An 18,622-nucleotide genomic window follows, 5' to 3' on the forward strand; every position below is an offset into this window, starting at 1 on the left:
GCATCCACGTAATTTTTCATTCTTTTCTTGAATCCTAGCACAGTGGATTCTGCCAGTGCCTCAGGGGATAGAGAATCCCAAACATTAACTATCCTCAGGGGAGAAGAACCTCTGGAAGTGTATCATTGCACTAACTCCTTGGAGGGGTTTTAGTTTCCACTTGTTCCCTTGGTTCTGTTTAGTTGACATAAGGCAGATTTTTGCTCAGGTCTTTATAAGCTTCTTTTAATGTATTTGACACAACAGGAAGAGCCCTTGTGGTCTCTCAGCTGCAAACTCTTTAGAGCTTAGAGGTGAGCTGCAGAGCTAAAGTGGAAGTGGAGTTAAACCCAGATTTCCACGCTGATGTCCCCCCACTAAACAAGCTACAGAAGTACTTGGCACTAAAATATCTTTGAGCTGCTCTTTATTAAATCTTCCTGCTTCGCAGGCGATACCTCAGAGCACATCACTGCCACAGCATCCGATATTTATGATGTTGCAGAATGATGCATTCTGGGATACCACCAGTGGATTAGGAAGCACTAAGAGATGTTATTGTGAGGCAGGGAAGAATTGAAACAAAGAACATAGTTAGTGTGTTCTGGTGCCAAATGCTCCCTGCATCCTCATTAGGCTCAACTCCATTTGAACTCATGCTGTAGAGTTCCCCTTAAAAAGTGGTTAGAGTCATAAGTGATTCGTGTCATTCTACATGTATTCTCTCTCACCGATTCCAGAGCAAACGTGCTCAATTTGTAAATCCAAAAATGACTCTTCTGTCAAACCTGCAAATTCCACATGGAAGAGGATAATTAAATTGTGCAGCTTCTGCCTCTCACATCATCAACACTAAACAAAAGCCCCAAAATCAGAATTCAGTTGACAATTCTGCTGCTCATGCACTAGGGAGAATGCAATCCTACTCAGTCTTCGAAAGGTATTTTGGCTGTACAGGGCGAAGAGGACTAAAACATGCTAATGTATTACACTCAGCAGGTATGGCTAAAATACACACGTGGAGCAGAGATGTTGAGTAGGGAAATTCATTTTTTTACTTAGTGGCTTTTCGGACCCTGGTTACTGAAAACTTTTCATTCCTAGCCAAGCCCTCCATGCCTGGGATCAGTTTAATAGATGTAATCTGGTCACCTCCAGAAAAGTACAACCCTATGGAGATAAGGTGTCACATAATACATGCCCTGTATAATAGTCTAAATCCCGTCTCTTATTTATTATACACCTTTCTGATCCAGCCTAGGACCCACTGGCATCTCTTTCTGTAACTGAACGTAGCATATATACCTCCATGTTACTAGATGCTTGAATGTCTAAGCCCTTTCTACAGCCAGCATCTTCTCTACAGCTCAGAGGGCCGAGTAAGTCTGAGTTTTGTCTTCTATGCCAGCTGCAAGCGACTCTGCTTCAGGTGTTTGATCATCCAACAATTACAACGTCTTTCTATTGCTCAAGTGGACACCCAGCACCCACCTGTGCTCCCTAGTCACAATAAATGGGCACCAGTCTTCAAACACACCCAACAAAACCAAAGTTCTTGAGTTGTCCAAAAAGCAGAGGAGAAACAGCAGAGAGAATTTAATTCTGTTACTTCAGATTTTTGTGCCAAGATTTTGAGACTGAAATCCAAAGCCATAGGTCTCCGGAATGACGTGGGCAGGATTTCCCCAGCCATTAAAACAGCAGCTCCAAAAGTAAGCTTTTTGTTTTGTTTTCCCCCAAACTTTGCACAAACTTGACCTCAGCCAGAATTCCCTTTGTTCAAAGTCAAGAAACATCAATTATTTGGAGACAACATCACTGAGCTGGAGCAGATATATGCTCATCCATGTCTACAATTATATTTTTGTGGTTTGGTAAGGACATGTATGTGAGAGAGACTAAATGTTAAGATTTATAAAGTATCACTCCAAACCCGCTAACCATCCAGCTCAAAGGACATTTGCTAAAGTTCTCTGTCCCTTTCCTGCAACTGAGCTGGAAATAGGATGTGAAAAGCAGTCAGGGAAGGACAGGGCAGAGCAGACTGCAGGGTAACAGCAACAAAAATGCTCATTGAGTGAGGTGAGCAACACTGCATCCTCTGCCATCAATAAGATCTAGAAGGGAGCACTGTAAGGTCATGAAGTCCTTAAAGGATCATAGTCTTTACCCCACACGGTGTGGCAGTTCTCCAATATCCCTAACCCTTCTGAAGTGGCTGATGCTCAAGTCTTGACTTGAACATTTCCTGTGGAGATTTCACCACATCTCTGTGTACTAATTGATTTTATGGTTATAAAAGTTTTTCTTACTATTTAAGCAAAAAAAAATTTCCTCGCTTAATTTTATCATTGCTTGTCGCTGACATCCATTAAGGTTCCTTTAGTGAGCAGCAAACCTCAAAGCAGTTTGGATGAGCTCTGCGGGGTGGAAGCAAATCAAATGGGAATAACGGATTCTACTTCATTTTAAATGTACTTCTTTTTGGTCCCTTTACTGTGTAATCTCAAATTGCTCAAATTTCCTTCTATGGGCACTGTTCCATACTGCTAGTATTTAATACAAGCCTGGCGATGGGGCTCTGGAAGGAATGCCAGTTGAAAAGGCTTAGTTTAGGAAGAAGATTGAGCTGCCTATATTCCTTCACCTCAATGTTTCTAGTGATACTAAACATGAAAACCAGATACTGCTTCTACTCTTGTGATTCTAGACAGTGACTGGACAACAGCTCTCATCACCCAAGGAGACACTTGTTAACACTACATCTCCCATGTGCCACGGTAACTCTAAGGGCTTCTCTGCATTGTGAGTTACTGCTCGGCCAGCCGTGGTGCAAACTTACAGAGCACTAGATTGCTGAGTAGTAACGTCCTATATCGACTCCGCTACCGCACAGTGAAAGTCCTGGAGTGTGGCTTAATGTATTATGGCTTGACAGCGTAAGGCCAGGTGGCCTGGAATCACCAACAGTTGCTTTAGTAAAGACAGAAGCACTGGCCTATATCTAACAATGGGATTCACTCAGAACTGAAAGCAGGGTGATTCTTAGCATTTTGACAGGTCTGTCAGATGTAAAGCTAGACATGAAAGACATTAGTGTGTCCTAAAATATCTTCCCAGGCCAGAGTGGCATCACCACTTTGCAAAATGATAAGACTGAATCAAAGCACGAGTGTGTTGTTAAGATGCACACAAATGTTACAATGCCCAGACACAATGAGTTTGTCCCACTGGAAAAACCTTGGAAGATGGCAACCATCATTATTATTAGTGCCAGCAATGCACTGGGCACATCATGGAAGAGTTATAAAACAATAATAGGGTCCTTGCCTCAAAGAGAATCAAATATAAATAAGGCGACATATAAATGAGTACTTTCTGTACGCAGAACACTTATGATTCACAGATCTCAAAGCACTTTACAAAGGTAAGTCAGTGCCATTATCTCTATCTTATAGAGGGGGAAACTGAGGCATTGAGAGGTTAAGTGACTCACCGATGGTCACACATAGAAATAGCATCCACTAGTGGGACTGAATGAAGGAGAAAGGAAAGAAATCACGCGGTCTAGTTTAAAATTTGTCTTGTTCATTCATGATTTTTTTCCCCCCAGAGTGTTTGTTGCTTTGTTTTCCATATTTTATTTCTTCTTTTACGGAACAAGTTTATGGGGTGGTGGAGAAAGGATTTTCTAAAGAGGAACTGGATGGAGCAGAGGCACATTCAGCCTGGAACAGGGAGGAGACAAAATATTTGCCACCGTACACTATGGCCAAAGGTGCAAGGAGGAGCAAACTTTAAGAAAATAGATAGGGGTTCCACAGCCCAAACCTGAGTGTTAAATAGATTCATTTATATTTATTACTATTAGTATGACCTCTGTGTCCTCAGGTGTGCACTGCATTTATTCATGCCTGCTCTATGCAGATAAATCAGCTGGTTCTCAGATACAGCACTGGTGGTGCTCTGCCCACGCCAGTGACCCAGATGAAGCTCATAAACTCTCCCTGGAGGAACTTGCAGGCTAAGCCTGAGATTTTCAAAATCACCTAGATGGTTTGATTGCCCAATTGCCATTAAGTTTAATGGGTATTAGGTGTCCAGATCCCCTTGGTGGCTTTGAAAACCTCCACCTAACTGGCACAAGAGGCTGCAGCATCACACAAACTGGAAAAGACCCAGTCCCATAGATGTGTGTGGACATTAGAGGTGGAATACTTCCCAAAGCTGGTTGGGTTTCAGGAGCATTAAAAAAGGGGAAAGGACGGTGCTTGTCATATATTAATAAAAATGGTTCAGGCATAAAGGAAAGCACGAAAGAAGGTACAGAATGGGCAAAGGAAGGCTCAGCTCAGGAAAAGCTGGGGCAAACATGAGGGAATGGGAAGGGTATACTAAAGGAAACGAGATAAAGGCTGGCAAAAAAGGAAGAAGGAGAAACATGAACTCTATTAGCAGTAAAAGGAGTGAGAAAACCAGTGATGCATCTGGCAAGAGAAAGATGATCTTGACAGTGGCATTCTGATCAAGCTGCAGAGTTGGGAGATGGGGGAAGCTGGAAGGGAGGAGGTTGCAATAGTGAAATAAGATGGCTGAAGTCTTAGCAGTGGAGAGCATCAGAAGGGTGAAATCTGGAGATATGTGGCCTGATTCTCCTTCAAGACTAGTGTAAAAACCTCAGAACAGCCATACTGGGTCAGACCAGGGATTCACTTAGCCCAGTATCCTATCTTCCGAGAGTGGCCAATGCCAGATGCTTCCAAGGGAATGAACAGAACAGGCAATCATCAAGTGATCCATTCCCTGTCATCCAGTCCGAGCATTTAACATTCAGGAGCATAGGGACACTAAGAGCATGGGGTTGCATCCCTAACCATCTTGGCTAATAGCCATTGATGGACTTATCTAGTTCTTCTCTGAATCCAGTTATACTTATGGCCTTCACAACATCCTCTGGCAACAAGTTCCACAGCTTTACTGTGCATTGTGTAAAGAAATACTTCCTTTTGTTTGTTTTAAACCTGCTGCCTATTAATTTCATTAGCTGACTCCTGGCTCTCATGTGATGTAAACAGGAGCGGCGCCAGGGTTTTTGGTGCCGTAGGCACAGAGCCAGCTCTAGCCATTTCACAGCCCCAAGCATGGTGGCACGCCGCGGGGGGGGGGCTCTGCCGCTCGCTGGTCCCGTGGCTCCAGTGGACCTGCCTCAGGCGTCCCTGCGGAGGGTCTGCTGGTCCCGCGGCTCCGGTGGATCTGCCGCAGGCGTGCCTGCGGATGCTCCACCGGAGCCACGGGACCAGAGGACCCTCTGCAGGCATGCCTGCGGGAGATCTACTGGAGCAGCCTGCTGCCCTCCCAGTAAAATGCCGCCCCCTCAAATCCTGGCGCCCTAGGCGACTGCCTAGCTCGCCTAAATGAAAGTGCCGGCCCTGGATGTAAATTGCTAAAACACACTTTCTTATTCACTTTCTCCACACCCATTCATGATTTTAAAGATCTCTCTAATATCCCCCATTAGTTGTCTCTTTTCCAAGTTGAGTAGTCCCAGTCTTTTTAATCTCTTTGCATATGGAAGTTGTTGCATACCCCTAAATATTTGCATTGCCTTTCTCTGTATCTATTCCATATCGATAGATCTTTTTTGTGTAAGCAGAGTCAGGATAAGCTCTACCCTGACATCTGGTGGAAAGAATGTCAGAGAGTGTATTTGCATAGGCATGCCCACCCTATCCCAGACTGCTGAGCGGTGGGACTGCTTGGTGACAAATGACTCACCCTCAGTTGGGTGGTACTTGCTAGACATGGGACATGGGTTCCAAAACCCAGTGAAGTAGAGAGGCTGGGGACAGGTATCTGTGCCTGGTGGTGCAGGCGCCTTGTGGAGCCAGAAGCACCAGAAGCACCAGTTGCACCCCCTCCTCTCTCCACTGTGGAATGTCAGTTGATTTTGTTATTCCCCCAAGAATCTAGATACAGGTGACTGAGCTGAATGCACTTTGGGCTAATGGTGCACTAGCACTGGGGCTCCCCTACTAAGAGCTGAAATCACAAAAGAGCTGAAATGACTGAGCTGAGAGCACTGGGTACTGTGCTAACTAGTCGGGGAGCCTGAAGATATACTGTGGAACAGAGCAGCTGGCGGAGTGGAGCAGTTGCGGTGACGGCTGGAGCGGATCACGGGACAGCTGGTGGCAGCAGAGCGGAGTAGCTGTGGGACGGGTGGCGCGGCCCACAGAGTGAGTGGAGCTGAGCAATTTTGCAGAGCAGCTCATGGAGCAGAGCAGCTGGTGGAGCGGAGCAGTTCCTGAGGACGGCTGGAGGAGCAGAGTGGAGCAGCTGGTAAAGCGGAGCAGTTCGTGGAGAAGGCGGAAGCAGAACCCACGGAGAGGCAGGGCAGTTGGCCCCGGACCACGTAAGGTGCCCCTTTCTACCCAGGCTGGGGGGAGGGACCTCTACAGATAGACTCTCGAACTCTGGGGTGGCATTGACCAGAGACTTTTGGGTTGTTGGACTTTGGGGTGATTGGACTTAAAACCCTAAGCGGAAAAAGGACAGTGCCAAATGTACTTGGAGGTGGGTTTTTGTTTATGGTTTGTGTTATAACCCTGTTTGTGGTGTTTCTCCAATGGGATGCCGCATTGATTCCTTCCTTTATTAAAAAAGATTTTGCTACACTCAGACTCCGTGCTTGCGAGAGGGGAAGTATTGCCTCCTAGAGGCGCTCAGGGGGGTGTGATATCTGAGTGTCCCAGGTCACTGGGTGGGGGCTCGAGCCGGTTATGCATTGTGTTACTGAAACGGAACCCCTGGATACTGAACCCGGCCCTTGTTGCTGCCAACTCAGAGGGGCAGAAGGGTTACATTTTTGGGGGCTCGTCCGGGATCCCTGGGTCAGTACCCCTCGCAAGCACTTGTTGAGTGTTCCACTGTATTGGGAAATGATTATGTTTATATTTTGAGGAAACTACTGTTTGTATAATGGCTAATATGTCGGGTTTGTTGGGCCACAGTCCTGCAGCCTCTAGCTCAGGGGCGGCAGACTCAGCCTATGATTGGGAAAAAGCACTGGGGCATATATTGGAAAAGATTGTGTTGGCCTATGCTACGTCAAACTCTTGTCGTAAGTTAAGGTTATTTGATGGGGAAGAGGAGTTTGAACTCTGGTCGGAGCATACTACTGAAATGCTGCGGGAGTGGGCCGTACCCGATGTGGAAAAGCGACGATGTCTAATAGAGAGCCTTAGTGGCCCAGCATTAGATGTAATTCGCACCCTGAAGCTCATTGACCCTGAGGTCAGTGTGAAGGACTGCCTAGAGGCCCTTGATAATACCTTTGGGAGCGTAGAGGGCCCTGAGGACAGTTACTGTAAATTCATTAATTCCCGACAGCAAAGGGGTGAGAAAATTTCAGCCTATATACAGAGGCTGGAGAGACTACTTCAGAGAGCTGTTATGAGGGGAGCAGTGACTGCTGAGCAGATGGATCAGACCAGACTGGCTCAAGTTGTAAGAGGGACTCAGTATCGGAACCCAATCCTACTTCATCTCCGACTAAGAGAACGGCAGGAACATCCCCCAAGTTACTCCCAGCTGATAAAGGAGGTCAGGGAAGAAGAAGAAAGGCAGGCAGCCAGCGAGTGTTGGGAAGCCCAAACATTGGAACCAGCCAGTACGACACCACCGCCAGTGGCCAGTGTACTGATGGTGAGCACCACAGAGGAACTTGCCCAACAAATGCAGGTCCTGACAGAACGGATAGCTGAGCTGCAAAGCATCATTGACCAAGCTAAGACTTCCAGGAATAAGGAGCCTCAGACTGTGATGATAGAGAAGTCAGTATCTAGAGTCACCGCCCCACCTCGCCGAATGGAGAAAGGACACTTCTTTTGCTACCGGTGTGGTCAGGATGGGCACAGTGCTGCTAACTGCCATAAGGAAGAGAACCCCTCCTTAGTGTATGAAAAGCTGAGGATCAGTTGGGAGAGATCCAGTAGCTGCCAGAAGGTCCAGGGACGGAGACCACCTAGGCCTAGAGGATTTGAAGATTCCCCCAGAAGAGACCAACCAGCTGGGATCCCTGCAGGACTGATAGGGCCTCGAGCAGAGGTCATGGTGAGGATTGAAGGGGCGGAGTGTAAAGCCGTGCTTGACACTGGATCTCAAGTGACTATTATATTTCAGTCATTCTACCAACAGATGCTTAGGCACCTGCCCATACAGCCACTGACTGGCATTGGTCTGTGTGGCCTCAGCATGGATGAATACCCTTATCAGGGCTATGTCATAGTGCACCTGGAATTCCCAGAAGAGATTGCTGGGGTAAGACAGGAGGTGGACACTGCTGCTTTAATATGCCCTGACCCCAAAGGAGCCTCTGATGTGTCTGTGCTAATAGGGACCAACTCCAGCCTCTTTAGGATACTGGCCGATTACTGCAGACAGCAAGCAGGAGACCAATATCTGAATACCTTGGTGATACACACACACTGTGCCGAGGCTTACAGAAAAATTGAGGACACGAGAAAAGTGATGCCTGATTTGCCAGTCGGAGCACTGAGGTATGCGGCCCGGTCCCTTTAGTGGTGCCTGCCATGTCAGAAAAGGAGGTGATTGTCAGGAGTACCTGCCTAAAAGGCAGTAAGGGAACATTAGCTGTGGTAGAGCAGCCAACCAAGGGAGGGCTCCCAGAAGGAGTGCTGGTTCTCAGTGGAGTCATAACCCTACCTGCTGAAGCCCAGGAGGAGGTGACGATACTGGTTGCTAATGAAACACGCCGTGATGTGTTTGTAAAACCAGGGCAGAAGATTGCAGACATCTTTGAGCCTGAAAGCGTTGTGAGACCCCAGTGTGAAGCTGAAGTTCCAGTGATAGATCCTGCGAAGTTTGACTTCGGGGACTCACCGCTGTCTGAGGAGTGGAAGGATCGCCTAAGGAAGAAGCTTTGCGAGAGATCCAAGGTGTTCTCACTACATGAGTGGGACGTGGGATGTGCAAAGGGAGTGGAACACCATATCAGGCTACAAGATCCCCGACCCTTCAGGGAGAGGTCTAGGAGGATTGCCCTCTCTGAGATGGAAGACGTGCGCCATCATCTTGAAGAGCTGATCGCAAATGGTATCATCACAGAGTCACGAAGCCCCTACGCCTCACCCATTGTGGTCGTTCGTAAGAAGAGTGGAAAAATCCGGATGTGTATTGACTACCGCACCCTAAACAGGCGCACTACAGTTGATCAGTACACCATGCCTCGAGTACAAGATGCCTTGGACTGTTTGCTGGGTAGTCAGTGGTTCTCTGTGTTGGATCTTCGGAGTGGATACTATCAGATCCCTCTGGGTGAAGAAGATAAGGAGAAGACAGCCTTCATCTGCCCATTAGGGTTTTATCAGTTCGAACGCATGCCCCAAGGGATTTCTGGAGCACCTGCCACATTTCAACGTCTTATGGAAAAAGTCGTGGGAGACATGAATTTACTGCAGGTGTTAGTTTACTTGGATGACCTGATTGTGTTTGGAAGAACCCTGGAGGAACATGAAGAAAGACTTCTTAAAGTGCTCGACAGGTTGGAGGCATACGGTTTGAAGCTTTCAATTGATAAATGCCAGTTCTGCCAAACCTCAGTGAAGTATGTAGGTCACATCGTGTCCCAAGAGGGTGTGAGTACTGACCCTGATAAAATAGAAGCACTCACTACCTGGCCACGTCCCATTAACTACAGAGAACTCAAGACGTTTCTTGGATTTAGTGGCTACTACCGCAGATTTGTGAAGAACTATGCTACGATTGTAAAACCTCTGAATGATCTTACCAGGGGATACCAGTCCAACAAGAACAAATCTAAGACCCAGAATAAGCGGAGGCCTCCAAAGCCGCCTTTGCAGAGACACTATGGCCCCTTCGAACCATTTGGGCCGCGGTGGGATGAAAGATGTGAGAGAGCTTTTCGGGAAATCATTACTCGCTTAACTCACGCTCCCATCCTAGTCTTTGCTGACCCAAGCAAACCGTTTATCCTGCATACTGATGCCAGTTTGGAGGGTCTGGGAGCAGTACTGTATCAGGAAGTGGAAGGCAAACGCAAACCGGTAGCCTTTGCCAGCCGAGGACTGTCTGACAGTGAAACTCGCTACCCCATCCACAAACTGGAGTTCTTGGCCTTGAAATGGGCCATCACTGAGAAATTCCGAGACTACTTGTATGGTGCTCAGTTCCAGGTGTGGACAGACAACAACCCACTGACCTATGTGTTAACAAGTGCTAAATTGGATGCTACAGGCCAGAGATGGGTGGCCGCCTTGGCTAGCTATGAGTTCAGCATTCAATACCGATCAGGGAGGAGCAATGTAGATGCAGATGCCTTGTCCAGACGTCCGCAGGCACCTGCCGTTGCTGTGATACCCACGGATGGCGTGAGAGCTATCTGCAGTGTGAGTCGCCGAGAGCCGGAGGCCCCTGAGAGCCTTCATGGATGTGTTGCTGAAGCTTTGGACCTACCCCCTGAATCCGTGCCTTCTGCTTCAGTGAACTATATTGCTTTGGACCAATCTCCCTTGCCCATGCTCAATACAGCTGACTGGCAAGAGGCCCAACTACAAGATGCTGACATTCGTGATACACTACTTGCCAAAAGAGAGGGGCGAGGCCCAGCTGAGGTTGTCCCACCTACCCCAGAGGGCAAACTACTATTGAGAGAATGGACCAAACTAAAACTGATTCAGGGAGTGCTACACCGCACGACCACAGACCCTCTACAAAAGCAACGGAATCAACTAGTGCTGCCAAAAGATTACAGAGCCCTGGCCATGAGGGCCCTGCATGATGATTTTGGACATTTAGGGATGGAGAGGACCCTGGAACTTATCCGCAGTAGATTCTATTGGCCACGGATGGCTGAAGATGTTCGCAGGAAATGTGAGACCTGCGCGCGATGTGTGCAAAGGAAAACTCTGCCCACGAGGGCTGCATATCTGAAGAACATCACCAGCAACAAACCTCTGGAGCTGGTTTGCATTGATTTCTTGTCTTTAGAAGTGGACAAGAGGAATATTGGGAACATCCTAGTAGTGACCGACCATTACACGCGATATGCGCAGGCATATCCCACACGTGATCAGAAGGCCACTACCGTCGCTCGAGTACTGTGGGAAAAATATTTCTCAGTTTATGGATTCCCAGCCCGGATACACTCGGATCAGGGACGAGACTTTGAGAGTCACCTTCTGAAGGAGGTGCTGAGGATAGCAGGAATTAAAAAGTCAAGAACGACGCCTTATCACCCACAGGGTGACCCTCAGCCAGAGAGGTTCAACCGAACCCTGTTAGATATGTTAGGGACTTTGCGGCCAGAGCAGAAGGCAACCTGGAGCCAACATGTCGCATTTCTAGTGCACGCCTACAACGCCACAAAGAACGACGCTACGGGAGTCACCCCATATCTCTTAATGTTTGGGCGAGAACCAAGATTACCCATAGACCTGTGCTTTGGTGTATCCGAGGATGGAGATAGCTATGAAACTCACCAGCAATATCTATCCCATCTACAAGAAAAGCTGCGGGATGCTTATCACTTAGCTACATCTGCAGCTCAGAAGAATGCAGGCCGCAACAAACAGCGATATGATGCTAGGGTACGTCTGCAAGAGCTCCAGCCAGGGGACAGAGTCCTGCTGCGAAATTTGGGTATTGCTGGCAAACACAAGATAGCTGACAGATGGAAGGCAATACCTTACTTAGTGATGGAAAAGCTAGGAGACCTGCCGGTCTACAAGATAAAACCTGAAGAGGGTCCAGGGCAGACCAAAACCGTGCATAGAAACCTTTTGCTCCCTGTGGGAGAATTGGTAGGCAGCCCTTATGAGATGGGCCACAACAGGGCAACTGGGCAGAACGAAGGTGCTGTACCAAAGCCGCCTTCCAATGTGGACAGCCGGCCTCCTGCAGCTAACCTACCCCTATTCGGCACATCTGACAGTGAGTCTGAGGAGGAAGACACAACCATGGTGTATCCTGGGATGAAGACAAGATTTCAGTCTCGATCCGCTGAATCAGAAGAGAGCACATCCTCTTCCGCCTTAAACCCCATGGCAGAAGTATTTAGGCCCATTCCTGACATCCCTGAGCCACTGGTGGGACCCCCGTGTAATGACTTACACAGGCTTTTGGACAATGGTGACATACAGATGGGGGATGTCCAGAGCATCTGCGACCCTCCACGGTTAGAACTAGAAATGCAGGAGCCTATGCCAGTATCTGAGGGGAACTCACAGGAAACCTCCCCATCCGGCACTCAAGAGGATGTCCCCCCTACCATAGCAACAGAGATTCTCAATAGGCGAGACAGGGTAATAAGACCAGTGAAACGGTTAACTTACGATGCACCTGGGGTGATTAGTGAGGAGCCTATACATTTAGCACACAGGTTTGTGAAAGCTAAAGTGGGCTATCTAATGCCTTTTGGAGGGGACCAATAAGTTGGTATAGTAGGGAATGTGATTTGTCGGGACGACAAATTCTTGGCTGGGGGGAGGATGTAAGCAGAGTCAGGATAAGCTCTACCCTGACATCTGGTGGAAAGAATGTCAGAGAGTGTATTTGCATAGGCACGCCCACCCTATCCCAGACTGCTGAGCGGTGGGACTGCTTGGTGACAAATGACTCACCCTCAGTTGGGTGGTACTTGCTAGACATGGGACATGGGTTCCAAAACCCAGTGAAGTAGAGAGGCTGGGGACAGGTATCTGTGCCTGGTGGTGCAGGCGCCTTGTGGAGCCAGAAGCACCAGTTGCACCCCCTCCTCTCTCCACTGTGGAATGTCAGTTGATTTTGTTATTCCCCCAAGAATCTAGATACAGGTGACTGAGCTGAATGCACTTTGGGCTAATGGTGCACTAGCACTGGGGCTCCCCTACTAAGAGCTGAAATCACAAAAGAGCTGAAATGACTGAGCTGAGAGCACTGGGTACTGTGCTAACTAGTCGGGGAGCCTGAAGATATACTGTGGAACAGAGCAGCTGGCGGAGTGGAGCAGTTGCGGTGACGGCTGGAGCGGATCACGGGACAGCTGGTGGCAGCAGAGCGGAGTAGCTGTGGGACGGGTGGCGCGGCCCACAGAGTGAGTGGAGCTGAGCAATTTTGCAGAGCAGCTCATGGAGCAGAGCAGCTGGTGGAGCGGAGCAGTTCCTGAGGACGGCTGGAGGAGCAGAGTGGAGCAGCTGGTAAAGCGGAGCAGTTCGTGGAGAAGGCGGAAGCAGAACCCACGGAGAGGCAGGGCAGTTGGCCCCGGACCACGTAAGGTGCCCCTTTCTACCCAGGCTGGGGGGAGGGACCTCTACAGATAGACTCTCGAACTCTGGGGTGGCATTGACCAGAGACTTTTGGGTTGTTGGACTTTGGGGTGATTGGACTTAAAACCCTAAGCGGAAAAAGGACAGTGCCAAATGTACTTGGAGGTGGGTTTTTGTTTATGGTTTGTGTTATAACCCTGTTTGTGGTGTTTCTCCAATGGGATGCCGCATTGATTCCTTCCTTTATTAAAAAAGATTTTGCTACACTCAGACTCCGTGCTTGCGAGAGGGGAAGTATTGCCTCCTAGAGGCGCTCAGGGGGGTGTGATATCTGAGTGTCCCAGGTCACTGGGTGGGGGCTCGAGCCGGTTATGCATTGTGTTACTGAAACGGAACCCCTGGATACTGAACCCGGCCCTTGTTGCTGCCAACTCAGAGGGGCAGAAGGGTTACATTTGAAATGGGCAATCAGAAATTCATGCAATAGCCAAGATCTGGGCATATCATGGATTTATATGGTAGCATTATGATAGTTAGTGTCTTATTATCTATCCCCTTCCTAATAGTTCCTAACATTGTTAGCTTTTTTGACTGCCACTATACATTGAGCAGATGTTTTCAGAAAACTATTCACAATGACTCCAAGATCTCTTGTTTGAGTAGTAACAGCTAATTTAGACACGATCAATTTGTAAGTATAGTTGGGATTATGTTTTCCAACGTGCAGTACTTTGCATTTATCAGCATTGAATTTCATCTGCCATTTTGTTGCCCAGTCACCAAGTTTTGTGACATTGCTTTGTAACTTTTTGCAGTCAGCTTTGGACTCAACCATCTTGAATAATTTAACAACATCTGCAAATTTTAGCACTTCACTGTTTGCCCCTTTTTCCAGACCATTTCTGAATATGTTGAACAACACAGGACCGCATACAGATCCCAACTTCCCATTGTGAAAATTGACCATTTATTCCTACCCTTTGTTTCTTATCTTTTAACCAATCCATGAGAGGACCTTCCCTTTTATCCTATGGCTGCTTAGTTTGCTTAAGAGCCCTTGGTGAGGGACCTTATCAAAAGCTTTCAGAAAAAGTCCAAGTACACTATATCCACTCGATCATCCTTGTCTACATGGTTTTTGACCCCTCAAAGAATTTAAATAGATTTCTGAGGCATAATTTCCTTTTATAAAACCTGTGTTGACTCCTTCACCAACAAATAGTGTTCATCCATGTGTCTGACAGGCAAAATGCTTGAAACTGGTACTGAAGTTAGGCTTACTAGCAGGATTGCCTCTGGAGCCTTTAAAAAAAAACAACTCGGTATCCCAATAACTAGCCTCCAGTTATCTGGTACAGAAGCTGATTTAAGTGATAGGTTACATACCACAGTTAGTAGTTCTGCAATTTCATATCTGAGTTCTTTTAAAACTCGAGTGAACACCATCTGATAAATTAAACCGAAGTCACCAGGACCAATTTGTTCCAAAAATAAAATAAAAAAGGAATTACTCCATTGAAGCCAATGAGTGTTACACCAGATTAGTACCAGAGTGAGGCCAGAGTCAGACCCATTGTAGATGGAATGATGTCTTGGTTACAAAGAGGCAGTAATTCAGGCTGTAGTTTCCAGTAGGACCCAAGTGTGAAATTTTCCAATTTAAACACGCTAACCCCTAGTTTTAGCAAAAGAATTGTCTATATGTTCTACAAGGTCCCATAAAATAATCCATCTTCACAAATGCATTTCAGTAGAATTTTTATAGTGGTGGAATCAGATCCTCATTTGGTGTAAACTGGTGCAACTACACCGATTTCAATGGCATTACAACAGTTGAATCCAGACTATGGTTTGGATTCTGATCTTAGTTCTAGTGGTATAAAACAGGAGTAACTCTATTCAAGTCAAAAAAGTTATAGCAATGTAACTAAAGAAAGAAATTGGCCCGAAGTACCAACTTTCCCTTTGTAATCTCCCTGATACTTCATTTGTTGGTGTCTATGTGGTACTATACTAGGCATTCCGGGTAGTAACAGTCATGCCTGGAAGACCAGAGATGACTTAAGACTGAGCAGCAACCTGTAACAAGGAGAACACAATTTTATGTGGTTCAGAGTTAAATGTGTGATCTCCACACACTAATCCATGTCACTTAGGCACATGCAAGTGGGAAATAATCAATCTCCAATCTGAAGCTGTCAGTAGTGAGTTATGCAGAGGCTTACGTTTTAGACAGCTGCCAATAAATAAAGCTGACCTTCACTTCCTCATTCTTGTGAGGAAGCGGGAAAAAAAGAAAATCCCTTAAGGAATTCCACCAAGACAAGAAAAGAAACAGGGAGAAGGGAAAATAAAACTCTCAGTTCTCTGGGAGAAAATGGTTCCAGCAACAGCTGTCTCACATTTACTCACTGACTCCTTGAATCATCTGCTATTGAGAGAGGTTGCCAAAGAAGATCAAGGAGAAAGAGAAACTCTGATATTCATTGCTGGTGCTATTGGGAAAATGCTAAATCCAAAACCAGTGAGCAGCTGAGAGGGAGCATGAGGATTTCAACCAGAAGAGAGGTCAGGAAGCAACAAGAGGGGAAGGGGAAAAAGGAAATTATGCACCACTGCTGCCAAGATGGTGACTGGGAGAAAGCACATGCTGTGGAGTGGGAGGGAAAGGCCACTCTCAGAGTCACTGAATATAGATCATGGTCTTCATTATTAGTGATGAATGTTTGTTCTTACAAGGAAGCCACGAAAAGTCAAGGAGGGAGGGACTAAATGGCTCAGGGGACTGGTAAAGTCATAGGGAGCTTTTCACTCCTACGCCACTGGTTTCAATCTAACCTGAGTCAGTACTGGCCAAAAGGTGATAACCATCTGATGCCTTGTGTGAAATAAATTGTCAGGTCTCAGTCCAGTGCCAGGTTTCCACATGACTCAACATGCAATTACAAGTGGCACCCCTCATGGCAGTTTCAGCAGAGAATCCTACAAAGTAAATAGCCCATGAATTCCTCTCTCACCCTTTCACTAGCTGGTCCCAGGCGGTGAGGGCTGAATCACTGCCTCACTACTGAGAGTCAAGTCTTGCACAACTGCTGCCTGTATTGTAATTTTCCTCTGTTCCCATCTAGGGCTGTCAGTTCAGCACCTTTCACCAGCACAAAATTCCATTCTAAAGCAAAACAAAATCTAATGAGCATGCCAGAGTTTTAGATCCTTTTCATCTTTAAGTTACTCTGTAGGACACACCAGTGAGATGTTTTCTAAAAGATCTGCTCTAGTTCAAACAGGAATTACTTCAGAGAAGTTCTATTGCCTGTGTTATGTAGGAGGTCAGACTAGAAGATTATCAGCGTTGTCCTTTCTGGCCTTAGAATCTATAACAAAGACTGAGCTCAGGCCAGGTTCCAGAGAAGCAAAATCTTCCCCACTTTCTATGGACCTAATGGTCCCATTTCTGTCAGCTTCCAAGCCTGAGATGCTGAAATCCTCCTCCTCTTTGGCTCATCTGCTGTTTCCTTAAATAGCCTATTGTCTCATCATCTATGTGAAAACAGAGCAGAGCCTTTGGGGGGGTCCCAGACATCTTTTTCATGAGGCCAATCCACAATTTCATCCTTTGTCATGAAGAACAATGGAGCCAGAGCAATGTGTTTCCACTCTGCATATTCAGAATATGCGTCTCCTGTTCCTCCTGTGTAGAGTTTGCTTTTGAACGGCTTTCACTACTCAGGAAGAACTCTAATAGCTTAATTGTGATGATGCCAGATCTTTGTTTGGGGGAATTCTGAGTTGGTTTTATAGGCTCTGGGTTTGACTACACTTGGAGGTGTGCAGCGCTGGGAGTTAAAGCTGTCTTCGTCCAGCTGTGAAGGGAAAGCGCTGCAGTGTGGCCACACTGACAGCTACCAGCGCTTCAGTGTGGCCACGAGTGGTGCATTATGGGCAGCTATCCCAGCATTCAAGTGGTTGCAACGTGCTTTTCAAAAGAGGGGGGTGGGGTGGAGTGCGACAGGGAGCGTGGGGGAGACAGAGAGAGTGGATTTTTGGAGCTGACACTGTGTCAGCTCCCTGCCTTGCAAGTTCTAAGGACTTGAAGATACACAGCACCAACCTTCAATCATTTTAAAAGTTTCGACCCCTTCCCCCACCCCTCTCTCATTAACTAAATGCAAATAACCTTCAGACCAGATAAGCAGCTGCTCCAGAACGGACCACCCCTCCCCCCCCGCTTCTCTCCTCAAGCGGACACTAGCTGTGGACATTCATCCCCCTGCCTGCCCCATTCACAACAAACAGTAGCTGTGTTTGTTTTTTAGGTAAGCAGCTCAGGGAGGCCTGAGTTCACAACAAAACAAAGTGTTATCTTTACTTAAAAAGCATGATGGGAAGGTTCCGGAGGTCAGTTACAGCATAGTAAGATTAATCACTGTTTACAATGACTCTTGCAGCGCTGTTCTCTTTCTTCCTCTCGTTGAGGTGAAGTACAGCCAGTGCTGTAGCCAGGGAGATGCAGCGCTGTATGTGCCTTGCAAGTGTGGACGGGGAGTAAGTTACAGTGCTGTAAAGCCACCACCAGCGCTGTAACTCTCAAGTGTAGCCAAGCCCTAAGAGAATTTCTGAGGAGGGAGTTAGAGAGCAATGGGTTGGAATCTACCTAAACCAGGAAGCTTTAAACTCTTCAGATAACTTATGCACTGAAAGATGCTATTAAATGCTCAAGTGATAGGAGACATTTCCCACCAAAATTGTCCTTGGAAGCCAAAAGGAGCTGTGAATTATTGGCAAAGTCTTGGTTATAAAGCTGTAGATCCAAGACCCAGAGTGAAGAGCTGCTCAGAAAGTGTGTTGTTGTTTTATTGTTTTAAATCCAGACTCAGTCCTCTATTATCTCCCAGGCACATACAGTAAAGGCACAAGCTGGCTTGTCTAGTGCCTCCTTGGGCTCAGTCACTTCACCTCCTTAGTGAAAGCTCCAGATCCCCAGTAAAGCAGAGACATTCATATCCCTCTTCCTTGGCTTGCAAGGAAAGGAACTGCAAGAGCACTCTCTGAGCCAAGGCCAGGACTAGAAGGTAACAGTACTTCACATTTGAAAGATGAGATATGAAGCTTTATGTCACTGGCATTCTTAACTGAGAATCTTAATGCGTGGCATCAGCTTCCTTCTTTGCCTTTCACTGAGCATGGACCATGTTCACTTGGGATGCCGCCACTGATCCACTGAGAGACTTAAATGGGTGGACAGTGGCAATGGTAGGTATTTGAAGACTCCTTCAGAGTTAAGATAAGAACTGCTTGGGTTCAACCTGTTGGCGAGAACTCTGGAAAATGCCATTCCAGTTTCTGGACACAGGCTTTAC

General features: G+C 46.9%; 1 protein-coding gene across 5 annotated transcripts in view; it reads right to left on the minus strand.

Moving 5' to 3' along the window:
• The window catches only part of DAAM2 (dishevelled associated activator of morphogenesis 2), a 278,539-nt gene that overhangs the window by 63,716 nt on the left and 196,201 nt on the right, over positions 1 to 18,622 (minus strand). The gene's annotated exons all lie outside the window — the stretch shown is intronic.

The sequence above is a fragment of the Gopherus flavomarginatus genome, chromosome 4 (genome assembly GCF_025201925.1).
Source record: "Gopherus flavomarginatus isolate rGopFla2 chromosome 4, rGopFla2.mat.asm, whole genome shotgun sequence".
Taxonomy (NCBI): domain Eukaryota; kingdom Metazoa; phylum Chordata; order Testudines; family Testudinidae; genus Gopherus; species Gopherus flavomarginatus.